The sequence below is a fragment of the Ischnura elegans genome, chromosome 1 (assembly GCF_921293095.1).
Source record: "Ischnura elegans chromosome 1, ioIscEleg1.1, whole genome shotgun sequence".
In the NCBI taxonomy this organism is placed as follows: Eukaryota; Metazoa; Arthropoda; class Insecta; order Odonata; family Coenagrionidae; genus Ischnura; species Ischnura elegans.
Genome location: NC_060246.1, coordinates 122,933,969 through 122,956,896, shown reverse-complemented (window position 1 = coordinate 122,956,896; position 22,928 = coordinate 122,933,969). Strand labels below are relative to the sequence as shown.

Genomic DNA, 22,928 nt, shown 5'->3' with positions numbered 1-22,928 from the left:
AATCTATGTTGTATTTTAACCCACGAAAGAAAATTTTCATTTAGGAAAAAGTAAATCAAATTATATTATAAATTTTTACACTTGAAAGAATAACTAAGTGATTTTCCACTAAATTTTCTTGATTCCAGCCGGTTCTCGTGGTTATGACATATCATCATTATAATAACAAGCTCACTCACAGAGAATAATAATTCGAATAAACGCGGTTGGATAGTTATTAATCAGATGTATTTGGTGATAAATATTTTCAGAAAAATCGCCAGTCATTTCGGAAATAGAAATTTGAGAAAAATATCCAGCTCGGGATCGCTGAACTTTCTTACTCGAAGTTAAGTGGAGAGTCAGTGTTTGTATAAAGTCCTCTGTAATTTCTTTTATTGGCATTTCTCGTCAGAATTAATTTTCGTTTTAATCCTCGTTTTAAGTTATATTTTACAGGGTTCAGATTTTCGATTTTACTAATTTTTTTATATCTTGAGTGAACTGAAAAGATAGAAATTGTGGTGTGGAAACAACTCGTGTTAACTTTTCATTGTACTGAAGTAAGGGATTTTGCTAATATCTGTCCAACAATAGTGCATATTATTCTCGAAGTATTTCGTAGACGTTTTCATTCCTATAGCTATAGTAAAAAATAATGTGATTCGACCTATTGTGATGCAGATATTTTTATTTAACTTCTTTTACTTGTGGAGTCCCTGGACCACCTATCTTTGCTGTTAGGATTTTCTGGTTTACGCTGAATGCCTGTAGAGTGTTTTCGTGATTGCGGTACAATTTTGGATTACCCGTTACGCCGTTTTCATCTTCAAGGAGGGATAATGTTAAATAATAAAAGAAGGTAACAGATCTTATTTCTTGTCTGAATGTTTTCGGAGCCTCTTTTATGTATCTGGTAAGTTCCTTTCGGGAAATGCTTCGTTGGTAACATTTTCTGCTCGACGTTTCACCCCTCCTACTGGGAGCGTTTTCAGGAGAATCTTTTTTATTTTCTTTTCTCTTGAAAACGATCCCAGTAGGAGGAGTGAAGCGTCGAGCAGAAAATGTTACCAACGCAGTATTTCCCGATAGGAACTTACCAGATAGATATTATTTCTTCTGTCCAATTAAATGTTGAAATAGAGCTAAGGTAGCTAGGGGCAAAAATAAATCACAACAAATGATATGTTGACGCCTCAGAAAGGTCGTTTTTAAAAACATAAGACGTATAAAGTTGTCTTGCGGAATTGTCAAGACTGGTATTTTTTTGTTCTGGTAAATTTTTATTGAACTAATATTGTCTGCTAGGCAGAGGTGCAACAACATACATAATGAGTTCCCGTAGAGTTCCGAAGTGGAAAAGAGAGAAAAATATTCTCCCCGTTGTTGTTAAAACACCATTTGGTGCGTGTGCCTCCTTTTAATATGAGTAATTTCTATATGGAATATCTACCTTACTCATATAAAATTCCATGTTTTCCTTTTCATTCCGATGAATCAACAGGGCCACGACCAACTGCCACTTGTTGCTTTGCCTCGTGGAGGGTGCAAGATTTTTTCCCATGACTCTGGATGTTCGCCTATGGTGTATTCTCACAGATTTTTACATTGCGTGTCAACAATCATTTTGTAAAAAGCACTTTTCTTGTTTCTTTTTTTTCCAACTATCATTATAATTTCCGCGGCCGCCATCCAGCTGTGATAGCCAGGGGCGGACCCTCGTGCTCTGTGCGTGGTCGAAACGATGGACAGTGGCGTGCTGAAAGTTATTTGCATACTTATCCTGCCTGAAATAAGCTGAGAATATGTGGTGATGTCTCTACTCTGGCTTATTGATGATATCGCATCGTCATCTAATTTGCTAGGCAAGCGAAAATATTCATTTAGCGTTAAAAGCAACTGGTATCTATTAATACTGAAATAATCTTTTTAACGTGAGATTTATCGTATTTTTTCTGTGAATTTGATTTATCTTTCTCTGGCGTACGCTAATTTTCGTCATGAAATGAGCGAGCAAATTAATTTTAGCACCAAAAATTCTAAGTTTATGTACTGATCGTGTGTTTTTTATGTTTTAACAATGTTTTTTTGTTGATTTTTCTGATAGCTTAGTTGTGGAAAAAAAGAAATTCCAAGATCTCTCCACTGCCTCATGGTGAAGGTCTTTTTCACTTTCTGTTTACTTAACTCAGAGTCCCTGGCTTAGAAACAATACCTAATAATGTTCCACGGTAAAGTATTTTTCTCTAGTATCTTGCCATACTTATGAATGTATGAATCGTGAATGAATTATGTGCGTTTAATTTTCATTTAAAAGTTTATATACGTGACAAAAATATTTATTTTTGCCACTGTATTCTGTTTCGTTGATTTCTGTTCGCATCAGAATCGCAAGGGTGTATCATGATTTCATTTTTGAAGCTGCTTGATATTAAAAATTCAATTTAGAATTTGTATTTCTAACCTTTTTTGTTATTCTAATTCATAAATATGTATTCTTAGGCCCAGAGATACAGCTAATAGGAGGTGTGCTACATCGAACGACCTTAAAAAATTCTAGGTAGTAAGAAACAGTAGCACATTTTATGTAGGAATATTCAAGGACTATGGGCATCACAACCTTTATAGTTTCAAGAGCTAAAAATGCCATTTATTTAAAACAATTATTGCTGTTATATCATCGAACGGGTGATTTCCCTGCAATATGTGAATGAATTAAGTTTACTAGATCAATACCTTTTGAGTACCTACATATTTTAACATTTGCTGTGATTCATCCCGCGGTGAAAATTGTTCCGTTTACTGCTATTTAACATGGCTGATCCTACTTGAGTCTAATGTAGCGTTCGCTTTTTTTACGCACATGCTTTTGGAGTAGTGAAATTAAAAGATCGTGGTTGTTAAATAATCAATTTATCCGTTTGTATTTGTGAGCACAATCTTAGAACGAAGTGTATTTTATGCTTAGCTTTATCGTGACTATGTTAATGCTGGTGTCCAGACCTAAAGAGTGAAATGTTCATTCTCGTCTCTGCAAAGTGCGCTCGAGGTTTAAACCAAGCGATCCTTACAAGCGATCGTCCTACATGCATCCTTTTCTAGAAAGTAGCCCACGAGGAAGGATGAGGATCTAATCGTATGTACCTTAAAATAGCTTGGCAGTTTGCTCGCGGGTTTTGATTGGGCGTTCTCATGGAGTGGAATTGAAACCGTTTTTACCTCAAATGAAGTTTTTTTTTTTCACTTTTTGTCATTTCATATCGCCGGAACGGCAACGTCGGGTACATGGCTTTTAAGTCTCTTCAACATGGTTTCACTCGCATTGGCTGAGAACACGCAAAATGGAAAATTCCTTCTTTAATAAAGATAATGATCCAGCAGTACGTAAGTTATGGCCAGTATCACCGAACGTTTTAAAAGTGTAATGTAAACACACAGTAGAAAGTATCGATGATTATACATTTGTGTACAGACTTACAGTAATCTTGCTTGTGGAAATTTTCAATTTTCATAGTGTTGTCATGTATCGGTAACAACTTAGGTTCTACTGAATTATTGTCTTTATTAAGAAGGCATTTTCCATTTTGTGTGTTCTTATCCAATGCAATTGAAACCATGCCGGAGAAGGAGACTTAAAATTGATGGTTCGTCTTCATGAAGCAGATTTTGAATCCCGATTTGAGTTTTCGATCTCGACGAAAATAAAAAAACTGCCGTTTATGTTTTGCACGGCAGCTACGCGACTCGATGCAAACAATTGATCTCATTTTTTCGTATATGTGGTTAAAATAATACTCCTTTCATAGATAGGATAAAATTTCAACTCGGGCATACAAAATAATCAAGGAACTAACCACTTATTCCAGCTGTTTGAATGACTATGATGTTTTCGCCGTGTGTATTTTGACTGCAGTTGCCACATTAATCTGATGCCTCAGAAAGGAGTATGATGATGTTCCGGCTTTTAATTTTTATCGCGATTTCATGTTTTATGATGCACCTTGTATCATTTTCTCTTGCTCAGGTCGATGTTAGTGGTAACACTGGGGAACAACCAATTTGTTGTCTTAGATTTAAGACTTGTTTTTAACTAACTTTTGGCATCTTGATAAGAAAATAACCTCAGTTTTTATTTATCACATCAAATTTTTTAGCTACGGGATAACCTCTTTTTGTCTCATGCGTCATACAAGATCTTCATATTTAGGGAATTTCAAGGGAAATCTTACCTTATATACTGCCTATTTAAAATGATTTATTTTATCCAAGGATTATATACAGTCACTGCAAGTTAAATTTGTGGTCAATAAAATATTGACTTTTTCACCAAAAGATAAATATAAATAATAACGTAAAATTTTCGCTTCTAGTTGTTTTCCTGGAGTGCTTACTCTGTGGACATTTATCAGTGACAATTTCTTGGAGAGGAACTCAAATCTCGTTCCAAATCATTTGGCTCATGCTGGTCAAATTCCTCACGAACGGAATTATCTTCAATTTCAATACATTCGTCATTAGGGTCACCAGATTCGTATTCCTCTCTCAGAAGAGCTCTCACAGAATCATTGGTACACCAGATAGAAATGTGTCGTGTTCCCTTCCTCCAGATCCGTTAGCTCTTGTCATACTGCTTGTTCACTTTATGGGGGACCCTTGATTTACCTTAATCGCTAATTTTCGCCTTATAATAGGCAAAACAGACTTGCCTGACGAGTGCATTTCGGTTTTTCTTTTGACGCTGACTAGCTCAGGCAGACAGTATATTCGAATACCCCAGCGTGATGGAGTGGAATTGTTTTCAATATTGAAATAAGCAAATTCAAGACAGGGAATTTTGCAGTCCGTACTGATGTAAATAAAAACTAAACACTGCTAATATTGTAAAAAGAAAAGAACTCGCAATCCACGTCAGAATACAGCCCAGGAGTACCTATACTATGACCCTCCACTTTTCCTTGTAGTTACATTTCATAATGCCGACCAATAAACAACGATGAATTTAACTTTCGACAATATTCAAACAAAATTTATAGGCGATCTATTCAAAGGTATGGTTTGCCGATGCATGTGAATCGACTACAAAATATCCGTGCATGCAACATTGAAGCTCTCTATTGGGCAAATTTCGGACGGTTTGCCTGCGTCTCACCGTAATATCTCCTGCGTACCTAGACAACTATATAACTGTCACTGGCCTCCTATGGCGCCAGTCACCTGGCAACAGTCGTATAAGGTTAATGTCAGCCAATTGGAGAGCAATGATGACTCCTATGACCGACGATCAATCAAGCAGTGTGTGGTCACAATTAATCAAGGAATAGTGAAAAAACTTGACTTGGCGGAAGAAAAATGACTAGTTTTGCAATCAGCATGCCTAATTTACCCTATACCAACTCAAAATTTTAAGTCAGCAGAAAAGAGTTAAAAATTGTTCCCCAGTGTAATACATTGGTGTAAAGTAAGATGCATTTTTCTGCTATTACTGAAGTACCGCCATAACTGCCTGTACAGATGAACAGATTTTTATATGGCAGAGTTGTAAAAATAATTAGCGTGGAAGTCCCACTTCCTTTGAGCAACCATCGATGGAACTTATTGAGGAGAGCAAATTATGAAATTTTCGTGGGAACTATATTCAAACCATCTTGTAGTGGAAGCTCGTAAAAGGGATGCATCCTTCATTCCCGCCCAAACGGTCGTATCTTGTCACCACTTTTGGACGCATAATTTGTTTAAAAATAACCCTCTCTTCATGGAATTTTCAGGGCATGAAAGTCAATATCGACAATCACCTGCATCTCAGTTATGGAAATTTTTCCTCTATATTTTCTCGTTGGTGAAATTTTCGTATTCGACTGTTGACCAGGGTATTGTGGTGCTAATAACCTTTCATAATGGCCTTCTCTTCTCTGTAGCTTCCTTATACAACAGAAAACGTTATTAACGTAGACTTGGCTGAAAAAATACCCTAATCGCATCACGAGCTGAAGTAATGTTTTAAAAAGCACTTGCGGGTTGCATCGCCTTTTGAAAGATACCATTCGTGCTAGTCTAGGATGTCATTTAAGCATTAAAATAATTCTGACGAATATTTCTCGGGTTCTCAGCCAGGTTAATGCTTTTATATAAGCCGATATTTCGGGAGACGACTTGTCTCCCATCCTGAAAGCTGTGTTACTTTATGGAAGTCCAATTTCACACGAATTTCACATATTGAGTGTAACACAGCCTTGAGGATGGGAGACAAGTCGTCTCCCGAAACGTCGGCTTATATAAAAGCATTAACCTGGCTGAGAACGCGAGAAATATTTGTCAGAAGTATTCACCAGGAAAAATTAAAATCGTTTATTAAAATAATTAATTGGTGTTACAGTCTCACACTAAGCGAGCCGCACGGATGATTTATTCCAAATGTTTTGAACCTGGCCTTTAATTTTAAACTATTGTTGCGTCACGAAATCAGTCAGGCCGAGTGGGGATGATACGTCTTCTTAACTGCTTAAATCATACTATTCTCGCGTGAACATGCTTTTGATCGTTATCTTCGTCAACTTTTTGGCTCACTTGAGAAAGTAAGACTGCCGAAGGGGAGGAGTTCGAGACTGATCGATTCCATTGCGGAGCAGAGGAGAACTCGAGTCGGATTGTGGCGGCATTTCGCCCGAAAGGGAGAACGCGTGTTTCGTTTTGCGTACTTGGAAGATGGCGCTGTGATCCCGCCATATATTCGTAGAGCACATCCGGTCGAGTCCGTGACTGCGTCATGCTCACCTTTCGCCGAGTGGGTAGCCGTTGCTTCGAACGCAGTTGATGGTGGTCCTATTCCGATGCTTCCGAGATTCTTCGAAGAAATCATCGGTCCAATCGAAATTATCACCTTCGAGATGGTCGTATAAAGGGGCCATAAAAATACCAGACGTCCTTATTTCTCTGGTCCTTTGAGTCAATTGCGCTGTCTCTAGCGGTGACCGAAATCTGATTTCGTGTATCTTTATCCCTTTTACATCCTCCTCTACTTGTTTTATGATTTGTCATAAAATTTTCCTTTGCTAACGGTCCATATAAAAAATAGACTCGGGAATTGATGCGGGTTGTCTTAAAATTGCTAGAGATAAAAATGGGAGTTATGTTGTGAGTAATAAGTGTATGAATATTTTATACGATTCAATGGTGGTGAATGTATAAAGTTGAGCCAAATTTAGCCCCTACAGTTTATGTGGTCACATGAATAGCCTTTGTGTCGATAAAATTGCAGAAAGAAGATGAGCCACTCCTCTAGATTTTGTATAGTGAAATATTACGAATCGTGATTGTGTTATATTTTTCTTGTATTGTCTATTTCCTTGATTAGCGAGTTCCGTAAGTGTTAACTTTCCCATCGTGCCTAAGGAAAGAAATAATGCAGGTATCTAGCAGAGAATTTTTAAACCTGTATTGACCCAGTTGATTCTAGATGGAGCGTTTACTTTCGAGCTTTTGAAATTCCCCGGATTTTAGTAATTAGGATTTTTGAACTCGTCAGTTTACCCCGGGAAACGTTGAATTCCCCTTATTAAAACACTTTTAGTCAGGGATGGCGAGTGAAACAAAACGAAAATGTTTCGTTTCGATCCGGAGGGAAACGAAAATACGAGGCCTAGGTTTAGTTTAGCTCCCGCACGACATCAAAATCACCAAGGAGTTTAGTTTCCACCCGAGATGAAACTTTACTCCCGGCAACGAGACTAAATTAATCGAAACTTCGCTGCTCATAGTTGTCTTCCGAACCCTGAAGTTGAGTGGAGGGGGATAAAAGGAAATAGTTTCGACTCTGTACGTTTGACATACGTGTAGGGAGGTAAAAACATTGAGCTTAAAAATCGAATGGCCACGTTGCGTTAACCGTTCTCCTGCTAGTGGTAAAAATATGAGTGCCCCATGCATCTAATGGCGGTAGGCTAAACCTCTACTTCATTCAACCATACTTCGTACTCGGTATGTGGGTCGAAACTAAACTGTTCGAAACTGAAGCACTGGGTCCCTCCGGTGCGAAACATAATCTCTGTTTCGTTTCGTCCCAGAGTTTAGTAGTTTAGTTTCGACCCGAAGTAGTTTTGACTCCGATTTCGTTTCGACCCTGAGTTTATCTCCTCGGGTTTAATTCTTTTTCGTTTCGTTTCTTCATTTCGCTCCCGGGAACGAAACTATTGAAATTTTACTGGTTTTGAATTTCGTTTAGTTGCTTTTAATATCGTAAATTTTCATTTAAATAGTACTCATCTTTCCCAATTTGACCATGCAAACGTGCTTGGGGAAGAATTATGTTGTAAGGGATACTGTTAGTGCTGTACTCTCCACTAGAGCTTTCGGAAGCAAATCATGCTTGCAGGGAAACGTTTCTGAACGATTTGATTAAGTTGATGAATGTGTGAACGCACGATTACATGTGTGATTCAGAACATTGCAAGATTCATTTCCATATTCGTTGAAATCAAATTTACGTGTTATTATCTTTAAGTAAATGAAATCCAACGTAGTTTCAAGTCTTATTTTGGCCAATATAAAATTTTTATTCAGTACACGCGCGGCGAGTATCAGTATGAAAATACGTAAATGCATTTACATGGACTATCTTTGTAAGAGCTCGCGGTTGGAGGGATGTGGTGAGAAAGTTGAGAGGCCTTATGTTGAATAGATGCATCAATGATGGACGCCTAAAAATAGATGACTGCTGTACGAGGATCGAGTACTCGACAACGCACTGGTGGAGGAGTGAACAGTCTTTGAAAGCTAAGGGCTCTTTAAGAAACATCCTTGAACTTGGTAGGAGGAAAATAACAAGAAAAAGAGTGTAGTGAGTAAAAATATGGTGCTTAACTAATTTATTAGTGGTGCACTCCTGCGATTGGTTGGAGTTATTCGACCCTCTCTTGAATTATAATTTCTTCACGTTTGTCTCTCTTTCTTTTTCATCTTCCCGTTGACCTTTACTGTTGAGTTATGCATTTTGTGTTCTCTTTCAAGGACTCCTCCGTTCTGCCTCTTGCTAATTCGTCATTATATCCTCTTGGTCCTTATTTTCTTATTATTGCTCGGTTTTTTCTCTCCTCTTCTATTATTATGTGTCCGATTAAACTTATTTTTGAACACTTAACGTTAAGGAGAAACGTATGAACGTGGCTGGTATAAAGGAAGCGCATTACCGAGGAAATTATTGTAACTAAGCCCTCTACGCGCGACAAACACGAAGTTGAACACCCTTCATGCTTAGCTTTCCCCTAAATGTTGTAATTTTTGATAGTTATAAACGAAATTATTGTGATGAAATAAATGCTTAGGCCATTTGGTTATAGCATTTTTCTATAGGTAGGTCGAAGGAGGAGAATACAAATATTTCATTCGCCTTTCTTCTAACATTGGGACCTCAATAATTATGTATTCCCAGGATTCTATGCGGAGGCTTCTTCATGAAGCAGGTTCCATCTGAGAAATGGAAGCAGGTACGAGCCAAGGGAAGTCAGTATTACGTTAAGGGTGTAACCTATTCAAATAAGTTATGATAGATGCTTTTAGTATCAGGCAATGCCTGATGCAAGTATTGATGTGTCAGCTTCTTGAGCGGACTTGGTCGTGCACTAACGGCTATCAGGTTTAAAAAAAAACTTAGGATGGTAATATACATTATATTTTGTAAGAGTTTTAGTTTATATTACTCCAATTTACTTGGAGGTATCATTGTTTTTACTTCAAATCTACCGATTAGTAGCAGCAGTGGCGGAAGAGTGATATCTATTCACATTAAAACTTCAGAATCCTCGATGAGAAGAAGCTTAACATTTTGGCTGACATTGTTAACGGCGCGGCGAGAGCGTCTCGTTTCTCATTGACGCTAGGGCGCTGGGGGGAAGCCAGGAATAGGTGTGGCTTGCCTTGCCAAAATTTTCTTCGAAGTGTTTGGGATTGGCTTTTGAGCAGTCTGTCAATGAATTTGCTGCAGCGGAGTAACTTTGAAGTGCATTTAAGCCTCGATTTGATGAGCTTTCAGTTCCCCTATTACTTTACTTCTTTGAAAAGCTCTCTTGATGAGGTGCGGTAAGAGTTAAGTTTACATCGCGGTGAGAGACTTCAAACTTAAAATTTACCGACATGTTAGTTCGCACCGTGAAGTCCATGCTTCGTTAATAAGTTATGGTTTTAATTAATTAAAATTCTCCTCTCCCCCTCCCGACCTTTCTTTGGCGGATATAGCATCGAGACCACCGTAATTTCTGGAAAAAATTGGAAAGTCAGTAAGCTGTACGGTGGCTCTCAAATACAAGTTTCATCTCACCTGCAAATTTTTCGTTGATGATTGCTGTCATTACAGTTTTTTATTCTTTTATGTCGTCAGTGCTTCGGAAAAGTCATCTGAAAAAATGTGATAAAATTTAGAGGCCTTTGCATAAGGCGGAGAAATGTTTTTATGATCCACTTGGTTGTGTTGGCCAGCCATTGCTTTGCGTTTGATGCAGTGGTCTCGCGGATATACATTTTTTCTAACAAAGGATTTGGTGTTTGTATATTGGCGAGAAATGAGAAATATTCGCATGTTTATTGGTATGCACATATTGTGAATTGTATCAGGAACCACTTGTCGTAAATTTTAATTCAAATTCTGTTTACCTCAACATCAGTGAAAAAGGTTCATGTGTGCGAGCCAAATAATTAACACTACTCGGTCAACAGTAATGGAAATTTTCCCAGTTATGTGAACTATTTTTACAAATAAATCATCAATGTATCATTTTTAGGATTCATTTGCATTTAAAACCCACTGGTCCTAATTTCATCTGGTACCAATGGCACCAAATTGCCGAGGCCGGGTTTATGTATATTTTTTTAAAATCCATCCAATACCACTCATTAGAATTCATAGCGCTGCGTCATGTAGCATCTTCTCCTGCACGTCTCGTCCTTAATTTGTAAAAAAAAACTTGCTAATCTTGTCAGAATATGTTGTCAATGTAAGCCTTCGGGTACAAGTCATATGAATGGACTGAGGATAAAAAGTGTCGATCCATGGTAACATTTCATGTGAAGTAAATAAAAATAAGCTTTTATTACTTCATTATTTGACTTGATCAGCCCTTACCTATATTAACATCCCCAGCTATTTTCACAGTCACACAAACGGGTTGCTTAGTGGAGTATTGAATCGAATGCATAAACACGCATTCCTGATCGATTTTTTTCCTCGCGATAGAGAGCCTGAACCTCGGGTAAACTTGGCTAAATTCGGATGCAGGCCCACCCATTGTTTATTACCTTAGCTTTTATTTATAGATTCGCCGCCCACGTGAGTTAGCGGTCTTAATATCCCCTCCCCCACCTCTTCCTTTCCCACGTCACTTGGCAGGTCTCTGGACTCGCGTCTTCTCTTGCCGCGGGGGTGATGCGGAATTTATTTCGAGAGCCTCCCCCGAAATCGCGGAAAACCCTTGATGCTATCTCATTTCCCTCAAAAAGGTCGCTCTGGTGGCAGGTGGTAGTTCGCGAAGTGGTCCTCATCAAGCGGTGGTCTCCCCCGAACAATTAAGAGCGTCAGTTCTCGCACTCGGATCACAACACATCATCACAAACCCTTAAGTTATCTAAAGAAAAATTATACTTTTATTTGGAGACCCGCATTTTAGTTTGTTTACAATTTATTTGCTGTTCTAGTTCTTCCATTCTATTCTCGTTTGCGATTCTGGTAATAATTTCCTTAAAACTTATATTTTTAGTATTATTGGTATTGAACATTTTATTCGTATGATATTAAATTGTTTCTGAGCATAATTAGATCATTTAATTTCTTGTCTTCGCTGTTATGGGTTACCATAGAGGTTAAATAACCATTTTTCCATCGTAAATATGAAAATAATCTATCATACATCTTTTACCTTTCTCTCCGTATTCCTCCTATTTCTCATTAAAACATTTCATATTTTTTGGCGAGAGTAGAAAATAGGAAATAGAATTATATTTGACGGATTGGGAAGATAGTCATCTGAGCATTTTTTTTTTTGTATTTCGTGGTGGATTTTTTATTTTTTGTGTGAATTATATCACTCTTTCCGTTAGTTGTTTCCATGAATTTTTATCGATTGCTGATCAGAATATCACAATGATTTTGTAATTGCACCTACCAACTGAAGATATCCCTATCGGAAAACCCTTTTGATATCATCAGTGATTTAAATCTTGCCTCCGAGAGTATATGAGGGAGTCGGATAAAGAAAACCAATTTCCGAATTTTTCATTGGAAATAAATACCATTGATAGCTTGAAGAAATTTAATTTAGTGCTTACAACAATTTAAAATTTCTGTTTTATTGTAATTTTTTGGATATTTTTGTGCGTATTAGTACTGATTGAAATATTTTTTGGAGTTATTTTTAGTGAATAATGCCAATTGCTGAGTAGATATAGGAATTTAAAAACCGTGTAATAGTCATACTCATTAAGTATTTAAAGATTTACAAATTCCAAGTTGCACACTATACTTAGAACGTGTCCAAAGGATGTAATGGTTTGTATTTAATTATCTTTTAAATGATGGCATTTGTGGATACTTCGTCATATTTTCGGCAATCTTTATGTTTTTAGGATCCGTGTTGTCTTGCATTTACATTCTAGAAGAGTTAACATTATTCTTTAGATTTGAGTTACTGTATCTATTATTACCTACTTCAAGTTGGTATGAGCGGAAAGGGAAATTGGAATTCAAATCGTTTGGTGCCTTATCCATAGTGGTTTAGCTATTTTACCTTGGTCGTTCTGTTTTGAGAATATAAATTTCGCTAATTAAACCTTAAATCATGACTTTCGTTCTAGGGAATTTCATATTTCGTTCGTTGAAAATGTAATTTTAGAATTTGTGAATGTGATTAGGGATTAAGTAATGAATCTCAACTGCTCTCTCTTTATGACGTCCAAATTTTACTAAGTATTTCACTGTGCGCATTAGAAAGGGGTGCAGCTTGAGTTAGTCGGACTTATCGTCCATTTTCGCTCAAAATTGCCCTTAAAAGCATTTGACTAAAACAAGTTGCCTTGAGACCCGCAGTAATCAGCTAATAAAATCTCTAAATCACCTTTTTTTTCGAAAGATCTTCATTGTTACACAGATCAAACAGTTGCAAAACATTGAGAAAAAATAGTCTTATGTGTGTACGTATTTGGGTATAAGTATTGGCGTAGTGAAGGGAGAGACTATAAACTTCATTCTGCATAAAACTTGTAACCCTTAAAAATGGAATAAATTTCTGCCGCGCTGACAGCGTAGTTAAGACCTCACCTGCCAAGCAACGGTCGCGGGTTCAAAACCCGCCTGTGTGTCTACCTCCTCCGCTCTGGACTTGGATATGAGTGCTTGTTTAAGTTCATTTCAAGAGAGATGGTCCTAAATGCACTTTATTTTTATTGTATTTTTTGTTTGTTGTCATACCAACGATACAGCACTATTTGGCCTTTACATCGGGGTTATCACATTATTTATCAACTAAACGTACCCGAACATCCATGCCCTAGATAGGGCCAACCTACCCAGCCGGGACTCGAACCCGCGACTCTCGATTTTGCAGTCGAGGACTTAACCCCGCTGCCACCGAGGCCGCCAATACAAATGATTACCACGTTATTATCATCATTGTTAATATCATTAAGTATTGGATTTTTTATATACCTACTTTTTATGCCTTTTATTCCCTTGCTGTAATTTACACACGTTGCTGTTCATTTTTACAGTTTTATACCGTGCTGATTTTGCTGTGATTATCTGCTAAGGACTTCAGTCTCGAGTTTTTCCTCTAAAAGGCGTTTCCTCGTATGTTTGTGCGCCCTTGCCCGGCCGCCCCTTCCCCCGTAGTCCTTTTCCCCCCCTTCGCTCGACCTCACCTTCGTCATGCGACCCAACCCTTCCTGGGGACGCACGCGTTTCTGCGTGTATATTGGGGTACCGCCCACGCGACCCGAGGCGAGGCCGGCCCAAATTAATTCCCGCGCGCCGCCGTGCTTTCCGTACCGGCGGCTCAGCCTTACCTATTTCCGTCGCCCCAGTATGACTAACAAAGAGGGCAAGGGAGTTTTATTTTTTTAATGAGGAGGGCGAGAGGGGGCTGAGGGTTCGGGAATTAGGGGAGGATGTTGTGATGCCGGGGACAGTGTGGTCCGGGGCATCGCTCTATCCTCCAGGAGGTGAGCAAATGAGCAGCCCACAGGGGAAGACGGTCTTACCGCAATACCCCCTCCATACGGTGAAATTTAACTACGTTTCCTCGAACGTACCGGCGAATGGAGTTATAAATGATTCGCAGTAACCGAAGGGAAAAAATCGTTTTCATATGAATTGCATAGTTATTGAGCCTATTGGTGGGAAATAACGTGTTCTAGGTGGACTTTTTAAAATGGCGAATAAAAAATGTTTTTTTATGAAAATAAAACTTTTTGATTTTTTTCCTGAATTTGATTTGAATTTCATTTTTTCCTGGAAAGGCATGCTATCTGAATATTTATGTTTGCATTTTTCCCGAGCTCTAAAACAGACACATCACCTTCTCCGAGGATAAATGTTTTAAAGAAAATATTAAAGTACACACTGAAGCTAATGAATTCAATAAAGTATATGACGTCTGTAGAATCACGAGTCAACTTTCATTTTCAGTGATCTACATACGCACGGAAATCTCTGGGACTCATTACGTGAAAGAACTATTAAAGAACTTGAAAGAAATAAGGTGTTTCATGCATAGTTATTAAGGTATGTATCCATGGGCTCATATTCCAAAATTAACTGCTATTAGTTGAAGTATTTCGGGATTTTAGAGAAAAATATTCAATAAGATTGCGTTGACGAAACGTTTTATTGATGAATAATAAATTTACATCTTCGGGAGGAAGCTTTTTTTATATACATACGCCTATCCCTAGGATAATGTATTTCATCATAGGAAACTCGTATTAATATTACCTTCAGCAGCATATTTTTGTGTTTATGGTGCTGTTCCTTGCTTGTTATTGGTTCACCACCCTATAAATCATTTCAAGCTCGCATTGACAAGGTTAAATTGAATTTATATCACGTAACATTTAGCATTAGATTTATTATTATCCTTTTTATTTCCTTGCCGTCGTAATTAATAGCGCAATGAATGCATGAAATAACAGGCAGAGGAGTTTCTTAGGTTTCTCCGATGAAGAAGAATTTGAATTCTTCTTGAATAATATGTTAAACTATAGGTAATATCTCCAAATAATAAAAAAAAATGGAGACTTCGAGGACAATTTAAAAGTTCTCACGTAGAAATATTATGAAGTGTAAAGCAATTTGAATTACATAGAAATACTACGTTTTCTAGTAACGTTGAGGGAAGAAATAGAAAAATACGTTATTTACAAACCATGGATGTTGGCAAAAATAACCTACAACGATGGCATGTAACCGGGAAAAAAGAATAATTCAATATCATATCTCCACGAAAAAAGTTTTTTCTCACTTTTTTCAGCGGGAATTAAAGAAAAAGTTTTTCCAAACGTTTAAAACGCTTTAAACATACCGTATTTTTCGAGGTGCCCATCTGTATTGAGCCTGATGAGACATATCTTCACCCATTGCATTATTGGCTTAAGTGAATTAAGTGAATGTTCTTTGGATGTCATCCATTGCCCCCCCCCCCCATATTGCTATCCCCCCAAAAATTTCCCGAAAGTTGTCTTTGTCACCTTACGGGTTGCAAAACACTTGAGGGGAAAAAATTGTCTTCATACGGAAAGTAGGTTTATTGAACCTGACCAAATATATCGTCACCCATTGCCAAGAGATTAAGTTAATTTTATCCTATTTAATGCAAATCATATTTCCCAAATACGCTGCGATTTCTCTCTTCATCCTGTTCCGGAGTTTTATCAGATCATAAGAAAATCTGATGAAAATCAGTAATCTGATGAAAATTACTAATCTGATGATAACATCTAGCTGGAATAAAAATTACTTGTTCAACTAATCTGCGCTATTTAAAGCATGCTCGTTACCTTTTCCAGATTATTACATTTACGGAAAAGTATGAAATGCTTATCCACATTTTTCATTGAAAAGTCTGTTCAACGGTGTGTTTTCGTGGAGTTGATTAAGACTATTGGAGTTAATATTTCAGAAAGCCAAAAGGTCAGTGGTTAGATTCCCCGTCGACGGGATTTTTTTCTCATGGCAATTAATGTGAATATCACTGCCGTTCACGCGGCAGGATTGAAATATTAAACATCTCATCCGGATATTCGTTGATATTGGATTCATTAATTCGCTTATTCTCCATCTCCTCTCGTTTCGCCAATGTCTCTGCTACTTCTTACTGGCAACACTCCCCTCGCCACCACCCACCCACCCACCCTCCCACACTTCTCCTCATCTCCTCCTCCCGCCATCTTTCTCCCCATTCCTCATTCCGACTTGTGACCGAGTTTTGAAGGGGGGGGGGGGGGGGAGGGTGGCGCTCTTCCGCGGGTGGGTGGCTTCCCTCCCGCGGCAGCTTGTTCATCCTTTCTCCCCCACCCACTCTCTCTGGGCAGCTGGGATATTTAGATTCCCCGCGATCGTTCATGGAAATTTCCGTAGGCGACTATCCATTCCCCTATTACGCCACGCTACAGGGGTGAAAACCATTGACGCCTCAAATCCCAATCCTCCTCTTCCGAAGCCACGCTTTGAGTGTGCCGCTTTTTTCTGGATATGAGAGTTAGCGTGTTTTTTGTTGAGTTCAGACTTGATTCATTCCAGCCGTCAAACCCAAAGAAGTAGCATAGTGATTCCTCAGGCGGAGAGGTCTTTGAAATTTTGGAGATTGGTCCGACCAACTGGTTCACTTCGCAGTGAAAATTTTATTGAGCTTAGCTGAAGCAGTTCTTCATGGGATTGGGTCTTGGTTCCATGTTTTACGAAACGAATTGCCAAAACACGATCGAAATTATTTTAAAAGTTTTTACCGGAGATAGAAAATCAACACTTGAGATTATATATTATCTGGCGGTCTATTTTTCCCCTGTTTTAAATGACATCCGGATGAACAAACCTGTAGTTTAACTTGCATATAGTCACCTTAAACGCTGTAACGAAAAGTCGATCCATCGAAATAAAACGATCTTCATGGAGTAATGCTTATTGCTTGTGAATGCTGCCGTGCAAATGAGGACGAAGTCTCAAAGTTACCCTTTCGCAGCCCGTAAAAGTTAAAGCGAACTAAGTATCATGGCGAGAGTTTGGAAAAATTACCGTCACGACACCTCTGATCTCTTCATGAAGAATAAACGAGGACGTGCAAAAATTCGCCACTTACTTATTGAATTCTATTTTCCTCGTTTTTATCTTAAAGATGATCACATTCGTTTTATCTATTAATACCCCTGTTTTGACTTAGACGTATGTTTATTTATTTTTTTATTATCCTAGCAGTTAGATGCGATAGCGTGAACCTTTCTCTCGTGTACCAACTGCTGGGTGGAATGAACTTAAAATGCATAACGTTTCGTCTCTCCTGCGTGGAATGTCGTCAGGAGACTCATAATTAAAAATTAATTAATAAAAAAGATTAAAGTTCATTCTACGGAGTATGATACCCGAAAATGGTTTTTTATTAACGTATGGTAAGTTTATTATTAAATATCATTTAAAAATTCTTAGCATTTTATGTTAAATATTGTCATGCAATAGTTTTTTCGTAAATGGTATCATTTGATGACGTTTTTCCAAAAGTTCCTTTCGTTAAGTAAGGCCCTTTTAATGATGTCTGGAACAATTTTAAAGAAAGTAACTTTGTACAAGTTCGGAAGTTGAAGTGGAGTACATACATATATGGAAAAGAACTTCTATGGCGTCGTACTGTATTGTACGCAATCATGGATCATTGCAGCTGAAAGGAGAATTCTAGGAATCGGACCAGTTCGAGATATTGCTGTGGAAGAGGATACAGTCTTGAGAGAAGGACGGAAATGAGTCGGGTTGTGCTCGATAGGGAGGGAAGGAACAGAAGAAAGGAAAGTAGTAGAAGAAGTAGAGCCAGAATGAAGACTATTACACTTGCGCCCGCTAATTCACATCAGCAGTTAACAATATATATAGTTCAAGATGATCGATTATGTCCACTAATGGCCAATGCGTCCATTCCCACATTTATTCGTATATCATATTGTTATGATTATTTTTACTTTGTTACATTTTAGTGATGGGTAGGTTGTTACTTTTTACGGTTCGGGGTAGGTTTTTTGCTTCGGTTCCCCTTTCCTGTACTTGGTTCCGGTTTTTAATTAAGCACTTGTATATGGTTAATTTATTGTAGCTAAAGAAACTTCTCCCTAAATTTTAAGCTTACCAACGTTATAGTCAATTTTATTCATCATTTCAATAATTAAAAAAAAATCAACCGTTCTTGGCACCGGTTACCGGATCCCATTCCTTTTGTATGTGTTTAATACGCTAAATTAACTCTTTTTTTAAGACGATTTGCTTGCCTCAACGTTAATATTGTCTATGATAATATCAATTTCATTCAAGTTATCATCTAATTAGCAAAATAATAATTCCAAAGACGCCTTTTCCATTCATTAGTACTAGGCACCGGTTCTTGGTTTCAGTTTCCTGTTGAGCAATTAAATACGATAAATTACCGGCTCCATATATGACTATTAGTGTTTCTTAATGTTAACCTTGCATATTATAGCACCATTCAATTGATCATTTCAAAACTTATCACAACTTATTCGCCAGAATGCTTATTTTCCTACGACAGCATCAATTTCATGTAGTTAATCATTAAATTATCAAAGAATTATCTTTTAGACACGAGTTCAGGGCACCGGTTCTTTGTTCCCGTACCGTCTGTTGCTCTTTCATTCGCCAAATTGTCAACGGCTTAGGACGATTCGCCTCTCTTAATCTTTTCCATAACAGCATCTATTCCATTCAATTATTCATCTTATCAGGAAAATATTATCATAATAACACCCGTTCCATGCACTCGTGCTCTCAGAGTTGGATGCAATTGGAGACAAGATTAACATTCAGCCAAACAAATCGACTTAAACAGTGGTTAATTTTGTCAATTTTAGTGCTAAAAGCGCTGCAGCAACCGAGAATTAGATAACCAGTTGATCCAAATCGATGCCATCATTTCAAAAATGAGAATTTAGGAAAAATAATCGTCTTAAGAAATAGGTAATTTATTGTATTCTGGTCCTCATTTTTGCGTATGAGTCGGGACTTTGATCTGCCAAGGATTTTAATATATTGGATTTGTAGCAATACGTCAACTTAAAACGAATGAACAGGATTCAAAATTTTTTCGTGCGTTTTTGCGCCAATTATTTCGATACCGATTCTTTTCGGCGCTTTTTTGGTTCTGACCTCAAGAACCGGTGGGACTGCTTGTGAGAATCGAGCCGACCTTTCCCTAATATATTTCATTCTTTTCACGCAGGTCAATTTTTACATGCGTGGGTCGATTAATACAAAATCACATATTATAGAAAACTCTCCAAATATATTTTTTAATGAACTCTTTCAGCTACCTTATTCGAATTTTTACATTATATGTCTTACTACTCTCTTTATAACCTCTTATTAGTCAAATAATTTTTGTTAAAATTATGCACGATTTACTGTTCTCGATTTTTTTATTCTTTTCGAAATAAAAGACGCTTTGCAATTTTTTATTGAATAAAACACAGTTAACGAACAGAATTATACATTCCTTTTGAGTACCTAACATAGCTAATCGAAAATGTCCTCATTTTTATTCTTCATCATCGTTTGTAAGTTCAGTTAAATGTTTCCACCCGGTTTACGTAGATGAGTATAGAGCTCATCGCAAGCTAAGACACGCGTCTGTCGTTCCGGGAATCGGGGCCAATTTCTTTCCCTGGACCTCCTCGAGTTTCAAGGATTTATATTTGGGTGTCTGAAGGCTACACCCGGGATTTGAACCCGAGGCTATCTGGTCTGGAGCTCCGCGTTCTACCCACTATGCTTCCAAGCTCCCCTGTTTTGGAATTCAGGTGAGAAATCTTCACCGAGGTGGAGTTTATGGTCTGAAGCAGGAGTCGTGGGGTCGTGTTCGTGAATATGTTCGTGACATTTCGATATTCCTTCATTGGTATTCTTGGAGCCCGTGACGTCTCATTAATTCTCTATCCACGTTGTGTACTGCGGTTGGTCGCGGATTTAAATTTGCCTGCCGTTCAGGGGCTGGTGATAACTTTAATGATCGAAATATCATTGGTATTCACTGACGAATAACGAAATTTTAAATACCATCTCTCCCGGAATAAAGGCTGTACCGTTCTCACAGCGTTGTATATCTTCTGTCTTTATCATTTGTGCAAAATGCTTCGCGTTGCGAAGAATTACATCGAGGAATGGGAGAATAATTATTCGGAATACATCGCTTCCAATATTCAATGACCGATTCAGTGTGCAATATGTTACTAAATTTTGAATACACGTTTACTTGCTTCCCAATTATGTGTGTTGTCACCGAAAATCACATTCTTCTTTTTTTCATGAGGCAAATCTTATATTCGTAGAGATCAGTTTACTAATTATTTCAGTGGTTATTTCCATGAGTGGAATAGCTCTTTTAGGATACCTCCGCTTCTAGATTTTATATTAACTTCGTTTATCCTCTTTTTCCGAAGGTATCGCCAGGATTAATAATGCTTGTCGAAGTTGCGCTTGAAAATATGTCATCTGATACCTAAGTGCCACAGCATTTAAATCTCAAGTCCATATAATCATTTACTACTAAGTAAGGTATGAAATGGTCTGGATTAGAAGGAGCAACTATAGTCTAGGTAACATACAATATTATTTGTAAGTATGATGGGGACACATCTCGGGTAAAATTTTGATGACATTTATGAGTCTTTCTATGGAGGTCTAGTCGTGATTCTTCTGACTCAGGTATTTTTTTGTAGTTTTTTGCTTGTTCAATGGTGGGGTACATTTAATTCATCCTTTGATTAATCCCGCTCGCCAAGTTCTTCATTCCTATAATAATTCTTCCAGCTTCCTAACATGTCATTTTTTTCTCACTTGCGCCTCATATTTCGTCACCTACTATTTCCGGATGAGGGTAAAAAAAATTCTACGTGACCGCCGTTATCCTTTTGACCTTCGGAATGAGTGGGTACTCGGTTTTTTTGCGAGTATATTTGACTCGTGATTTATTCATCATCCGATTCAAACGATTTTCCCAATGGGATACTGGAAAGTTAACATCCTTTTGATTCTTTTGGCATTCTTCCCGAGTTTATACTGATGAATGTCGGAGTGGAAATGAACCGGGAAATCCACGCTGACCTTCGATATCTGATGAGGTGATCACTATGTTGACCATGAACATCTGGGTAATCAAGATCTACGATTGAAGAACTCGATTGCTGTGTGTTTTGGATCGATTCCCGTCTTACTTGCGTCGCCGGTGAAGCTATTTCATCATCACCCAACGCCAATTTTTTTTTTCAATTTTGTTTCGATCTCATTGATTTTTTTCGAGTTTCAGTTAATGCTGTAATTTTGAAACATTTCAGTTTTTCGATGACTCATAGTTTTTTAAGCTTATTCTGTCCCAAATTAATTATTAATTTTGAAATTTTAATTAACTTATTTTTTATGAAATTTCCTTAAGAATTATTTAAGACAATTTTTTTAATTCGGATTTTTTTCTGAAGCTTTACAATATGTTGTGCGTTAGCAACAGTTTTTATTTATTAGTTATTGTGGAAGAAATAATTAATGCTCGTATTTCATGTCGATTTACGTATTGGGACCCTCTCGGAACATCAAAACAGGCCAAATTGTAGTATTGACAACGTTAGTACTTCGCGACTTCCACAATTTATTGATTAAGTCACGACCGGTTCCGGTTTCGAGTAATATTTCAAGTACACAACACAGCTTTTATGTACCATGGAGATATGGGCCTTTGCACAACGTTCAAGCTTCTAGTTTCGATTCCAAATTTTAATGTTGAATAGATATTTTTAGAAACTTGATGGCCTATCTGAAAGCAAGAAAGTATCTATAATATTATGGCTCGCCTTTTATCTTGATCTAGCTCAGGGAATTTCAATAGCTCAGGGAACAATCAACATTATGAGCAGAGTATCCAGTGTCTCTTCCACAGAAAATCTCACGAAAATTGTGTTAATTTTGATACCTCTACTTTCGCATTAATTTTCACCATCGTTAATGTCGCTAGGAAAATGCCTCTACTTTTATCATAAATGAATTATAGTCTCTCTCAAAGGAAGTAATTATTCAATAGAATGGAATCATTACACAGTGTCGGGTGTTGCTACATCTCGAGGCGCACAATCATTTTCTGGTCAACCTTTAGCTTAAGCCTGAATCACACGATAATTTTTTTTCGTAGCGAAAGCAATCACAATCGCGATCACTTTTCCCGTCGCGAAAAGCGATCGCTATAGTGATCATTTTTCTGAATCACACTGTCACACCCGCCGTCGCTTTTCGCATCATTTCCGATATCACAGCTCGTTGTCATGAGACCCGCATCACGAAAATGTATAGCGTGTTTATTTTTGTCGTTCCCACAATTTTCAAACGTTGCGCTGCAATCGCTCCATACGGGCATGCGTTCTGATTGGCTGATATGGGGTTTTAGTGACGGTTTTAGCGACAGAAAAAGCGACCGGACTAGTGATGAAAAATAGCGATGGGAATCCTCATCGCGATCGCGAACGCGAAAAACAGTTGCCGGCGACGATCATTTCGCCTAGTGATCGCGATAGTGATCACTTTCGCGACGAAAAAAAATGATCGTGTGATTCAGGCTTTATAAATTAAAATAGGACGCCTTAATGGTGCGAGTTAAAGGACGTATCGGTGTATTCAGAGATTTTATTGACTGTAACATTCGTTTAATTTATGATTAACTCACGCG

General features: G+C 37.8%; 1 protein-coding gene across 1 annotated transcript in view; it reads left to right on the top strand.

Moving 5' to 3' along the window:
- The window catches only part of LOC124169131, a 164,606-nt gene that overhangs the window by 59,010 nt on the left and 82,668 nt on the right, over nucleotides 1-22,928 (top strand). The window lies entirely within an intron of this gene.